At 45.6% G+C, this 5,931-nt stretch overlaps 1 long non-coding RNA gene across 6 annotated transcripts; it reads right to left on the bottom strand.

The window, feature by feature from the left end:
- Positions 1-525: 525 nt before the first annotated feature.
- LOC306933912 lies at positions 526-5,062 on the bottom strand. Of its 6 annotated transcripts, none has more exons than XR_013791267.1 (6): positions 4,923-5,062; positions 3,215-4,850; positions 2,840-3,142; positions 1,495-2,461; positions 1,120-1,422; positions 526-1,041 (listed from the first exon to the last, which is right to left on the bottom strand). It is a non-coding gene; the product is annotated as an uncharacterized lncRNA (long non-coding RNA). The 6 variants fall into 6 exon arrangements; XR_013791268.1 differs by having other exon boundaries at positions 526-745; XR_013791269.1 differs by having other exon boundaries at positions 526-1,422; positions 3,215-4,469; positions 4,548-4,850.
- Positions 5,063-5,931: the final 869 nt, after the last annotated feature.

Below are 5,931 nucleotides of genomic sequence, written 5' to 3'. Positions count from 1 at the left end.
CCGTAGGCTACATTTGACTCTTGTGTTATATTCTTGTGAAATATTCAGTAAAGTATTATTGTGCAATATTCAGTAAAGTATATAAAAGAGCTCAAAGGCTACATATTCAGTCAGACAACTCATCCCGAAAGTGAAGACAACTCACCCCGAAAGTGGCCGAAAGTGAAGTCATCTCATCCCCAAAAGTGAAGACATCTCACCCCTGGTGAGTTGTCCGGACGTTCGGGGTGAGACGTCCGGACAACTCATTTGGAGGGGCAAAAAGGGTGAGTTTTCTTGTTACCGTCGGAATAACGTGTTCCTTCCACAAGCAGCTTGGACTCCTCATGCATATGTGACCATGGCACTAAGGCCCGGACACAGAACACCAGACTACGCCACTCTGGGAGTTTCACCCAGAGAATATATGATAACACATACATAAAGGGAGCAGAGACGCACATTTCTAGTACAAAAATGTAATAATTTATTTAGGCTCGATGCAGAATACTTGAATCACTTAAAACTACAGGGAAGGGTCATCAGGTCAGAAATAGAATCATTTATTTGAACAACCTATTTAAAAAGGATGACACAACATATCAGAAACCAGGTTAAAATGTCAGTTATGCTAACTATTACCACAATATCAGTAGCCAGGGGAACCAAAGGTGTCCTTGCTGACGGGGGGAAGGCAGGGAGTGAGGGAGTGAGGGGAGAGGTTTGCACCGCCACCAAAGAGCGCACGCACACTCAGCCACTCGCACTGCAAGACAAAAGAGAACACGATTATACACACACGACACTGATTTCACAAGCCATGCACTATACTAGTTAAAACCCCAAGACAGCCTATACCACGTGACCCACCACCTGTCGGGACTACAACTCTAGCCCACCTGTACTACTGCTACTACTGGCACAGTCAGAGGAAAATATACTTTATATTCAACATCTATTTTGCATCGATTCAATATAGTGAGCTGGTTTGCACAAAACAAAATAAACAAATTAAATAACAAAACTAATAAGGACAAAAACAGCAGGGGCACAGAGCTCCTCCTAATAAAACAAAAAGACAATTAATAGACATAATTACAAATTAAAACACAAGTACAGTATGCAGAGGCAGCCCTTTACCTCAGAGTTAAGAATGCCACACTAGGCAATGAGAGGCCATGCTGTCATCAGCGCTCGGTCCCTGGAGCTTGTCACCGAACCAACTGGAGCTGGAAAAGCGCCGCATAAATATATACGAGGCCATGGCGTGGAGAAGCCACGCAGTCAGTACTCCTAGCTGGTCCATGGGGCGGCAAGCCACTATGCTCAGGAGCCAACAAACAGCAGCTCCGCATGAGAGTCATACGAAGCTATAGTATAGCCTACAACAGGTGGGGGGAAACCAGCAGCCTATCCCAGGGTGGGATTCCCACTGTCAGATGCCTGCAAAGTAAGAAACACTTAGATTGTGCTCATAACTTTACAATTATAAAAACACATGGAGACCTTACATACCGTCAATGACATTCTCTTGCACCTACAACCCCAACACACCACCAGGCAAACACAACAAGCCAGCCAGCTACTCTGATAGCTGGGTGTGGCTCCCTCTTATTCAGTGAGCAGCCAGGTGTCTCAGCTGTCCTGAATATGGGTAATTGGGATGTCACATGATTGGAAAAGCTCAACCCACTACAATCTACCCCCTACTTTCTATCGATGTCCCAACGATAATAAAACCCAAGTCCATTCAGGGCCACTCCAAGGGAACGACCAGAAGAACCAGTAGGGCCCCGTCAGCACCGCCAGGGTTCAGTTCGGAGTGTAGCAGGTTCTTGCAGAGTTTCCCATTCAGCCAGAGATCCATCACCCGGTCATGCCCCTCCTCCATGATAGGGCAGATGTCCACTGGTGCCTTGAGTAGAATCCAAGGCCGACTGCTGTTTTTGTCCTTAAATAAGAGCTCGTATACACATTGATAACAGAAACAAAACAAAATGCAAACCAACTGAGAACTAGAATGACACGTCTCTGCTTTACAGTTAGTTCGTCCTGCCGACATACGCCAATTGTGACCATGGCACTAAGGCCCGGACACAGAACACCAGACTACGCCACTCTGGGAGTTTCACCCAGAGAATATATGATAACACATACATAAAGGGAGCAGAGACGCACATTTCTAGTACAAAAATGTAATAATTTATTTAGGCTCGATGCAGAATACTTGAATCACTTAAAACTACAGGGAAGGGTCATCAGGTCAGAAATAGAATCATTTATTTGAACAACCTATTTAAAAAGGATGACACAACATATCAGAAACCAGGTTAAAATGTCAGTTATGCTAACTATTACCACAATATCAGTAGCCAGGGGAACCAAAGGTGTCCTTGCTGACGGGGGGAAGGCAGGGAGTGAGGGAGTGAGGGGAGAGGTTTGCACCGCCACCAAAGAGCGCACGCACACTCAGCCACTCGCACTGCAAGACAAAAGAGAACACGATTATACACACACACACGACACTGATTTCACAAGCCATGCACTATACTAGTTAAAACCCCAAGACAGCCTATACCACGTGACCCACCACCTGTCGGGACTACAACTCTAGCCCACCTGTACTACTGCTACTACTGGCACAGTCAGAGGAAAATATACTTTATATTCAACATCTATTTTGCATCGATTCAATATAGTGAGCTGGTTTGCACAAAACAAAATAAACAAATTAAATAACAAAACTAATAAGGACAAAAACAGCAGGGGCACAGAGCTCCTCCTAATAAAACAAAAAGACAATTAATAGACATAATTACAAATTAAAACACAAGTACAGTATGCAGAGGCAGCCCTTTACCTCAGAGTTAAGAATGCCACACTAGGCAATGAGAGGCCATGCTGTCATCAGCGCTCGGTCCCTGGAGCTTGTCACCGAACCAACTGGAGCTGGAAAAGCGCCGCATAAATATATACGAGGCCATGGCGTGGAGAAGCCACGCAGTCAGTACTCCTAGCTGGTCCATGGGGCGGCAAGCCACTATGCTCAGGAGCCAACAAACAGCAGCTCCGCATGAGAGTCATACGAAGCTATAGTATAGCCTACAACAGGTGGGGGGAAACCAGCAGCCTATCCCAGGGTGGGATTCCCACTGTCAGATGCCTGCAAAGTAAGAAACACTTAGATTGTGCTCATAACTTTACAATTATAAAAACACATGGAGACCTTACATACCGTCAATGACATTCTCTTGCACCTACAACCCCAACACACCACCAGGCAAACACAACAAGCCAGCCAGCTACTCTGATAGCTGGGTGTGGCTCCCTCTTATTCAGTGAGCAGCCAGGTGTCTCAGCTGTCCTGAATATGGGTAATTGGGATGTCACATGATTGGAAAAGCTCAACCCACTACAATCTACCCCCTACTTTCTATCGATGTCCCAACGATAATAAAACCCAAGTCCATTCAGGGCCACTCCAAGGGAACGACCAGAAGAACCAGTAGGGCCCCGTCAGCACCGCCAGGGTTCAGTTCGGAGTGTAGCAGGTTCTTGCAGAGTTTCCCATTCAGCCAGAGATCCATCACCCGGTCATGCCCCTCCTCCATGATAGGGCAGATGTCCACTGGTGCCTTGAGTAGAATCCAAGGCCGACTGCTGTTTTTGTCCTTAAATAAGAGCTCGTATACACATTGATAACAGAAACAAAACAAAATGCAAACCAACTGAGAACTAGAATGACACGTCTCTGCTTTACAGTTAGTTCGTCCTGCCGACATACGCCAATTGTGACCATGGCACTAAGGCCCGGACACAGAACACCAGACTACGCCACTCTGGGAGTTTCACCCAGAGAATATATGATAACACATACATAAAGGGAGCAGAGACGCACATTTCTAGTACAAAAATGTAATAATTTATTTAGGCTCGATGCAGAATACTTGAATCACTTAAAACTACAGGGAAGGGTCATCAGGTCAGAAATAGAATCATTTATTTGAACAACCTATTTAAAAAGGATGACACAACATATCAGAAACCAGGTTAAAATGTCAGTTATGCTAACTATTACCACAATATCAGTAGCCAGGGGAACCAAAGGTGTCCTTGCTGACGGGGGGAAGGCAGGGAGTGAGGGGAGAGGTTTGCACCGCCACCAAAGAGCGCACGCACACTCAGCCACTCGCACTGCAAGACAAAAGAGAACACGATTATACACACACGACACTGATTTCACAAGCCATGCACTATACTAGTTAAAACCCCAAGACAGCCTATACCACGTGACCCACCACCTGTCGGGACTACAACTCTAGCCCACCTGTACTACTGCTACTACTGGCACAGTCAGAGGAAAATATACTTTATATTCAACATCTATTTTGCATCGATTCAATATAGTGAGCTGGTTTGCACAAAACAAAATAAACAAATTAAATAACAAAACTAATAAGGACAAAAACAGCAGGGGCACAGAGCTCCTCCTAATAAAACAAAAAGACAATTAATAGACATAATTACAAATTAAAACACAAGTACAGTATGCAGAGGCAGCCCTTTACCTCAGAGTTAAGAATGCCACACTAGGCAATGAGAGGCCATGCTGTCATCAGCGCTCGGTCCCTGGAGCTTGTCACCGAACCAACTGGAGCTGGAAAAGCGCCGCATAAATATATACGAGGCCATGGCGTGGAGAAGCCACGCAGTCAGTACTCCTAGCTGGTCCATGGGGCGGCAAGCCACTATGCTCAGGAGCCAACAAACAGCAGCTCCGCATGAGAGTCATACGAAGCTATAGTATAGCCTACAACAGGTGGGGGGAAACCAGCAGCCTATCCCAGGGTGGGATTCCCACTGTCAGATGCCTGCAAAGTAAGAAACACTTAGATTGTGCTCATAACTTTACAATTATAAAAACACATGGAGACCTTACATACCGTCAATGACATTCTCTTGCACCTACAACCCCAACACACCACCAGGCAAACACAACAAGCCAGCCAGCTACTCTGATAGCTGGGTGTGGCTCCCTCTTATTCAGTGAGCAGCCAGGTGTCTCAGCTGTCCTGAATATGGGTAATTGGGATGTCACATGATTGGAAAAGCTCAACCCACCCCCCCCCCCCCCCAGGTTGGCAGAGGAAGTGTAGGAAGCCCAGGATTACATTAGATAATTGGCACTGGGTGAAAAAACTGGGTTGTTCAGTTTTTTTTCTCAACTGATTCTTGTAGTTTGGGGTCACCTCTTATGAATTCAAGAGGTTGCCCAGTGATATCCCTTGAGTATATTTTGTTATTAACCCCTTGATGCCCGAAACACTGAAAATCCACCCAAAAATATAGTTCTATAGTTTTTAATGCAAAATACTTGGTCTAAATGCATCATCACTTTCTACAGTGTTTATGAATGTGGATATGCACAATGAATTAGATTTATGATTAATGCATTATTAATTAATGCATATTAACCCCTTCGGACATGCCAGTGTAGCCCCCGTGTAGCCCCCATCAGGCAAGCGGTAGACGGCAATCCGGACTTCATTTTAGTGGACGGGAGCAGGACAGCATGGCAGCCAGAACCGGTGACGGTAGCGGCAGACGGCGTCAATGTTAAAATATTTAATCTTTTTACCGTTCCGTGCCATCCAGCAGGTTTTGACGTTTTGCCGTCTACGGTAGACGGCAAACGGCAAAACCTGCTGGGCGGCACGGAACGGTAAAAAGATTACATTTTTAAGCGGTAGACGGTCTACCGCTTGCCTGATTCCATGTGAATGCAGCATATAGAGACAAATTGGTTCACTCATCATCATCTGGCCCTGACGTTCCACCTAGGCTGTCCCTCAGGGGCAACTAAAGATGTGGACGATGTGCACAATGCAACAATACCACCAATTGCAAATTCTTCTCACATCCTTTGACAGGTAAAAGGTATACACAAAAGAG

The sequence above is a fragment of the Electrona antarctica genome (assembly GCF_951216825.1).
Source record: "Electrona antarctica genome assembly, chromosome: 12".
Lineage (NCBI taxonomy): Eukaryota > Metazoa > Chordata > Actinopteri > Myctophiformes > Myctophidae > Electrona > Electrona antarctica.
Note: the sequence above shows the minus strand (reverse complement) of the source record. Positions and strands in the feature narration are given on the sequence as shown.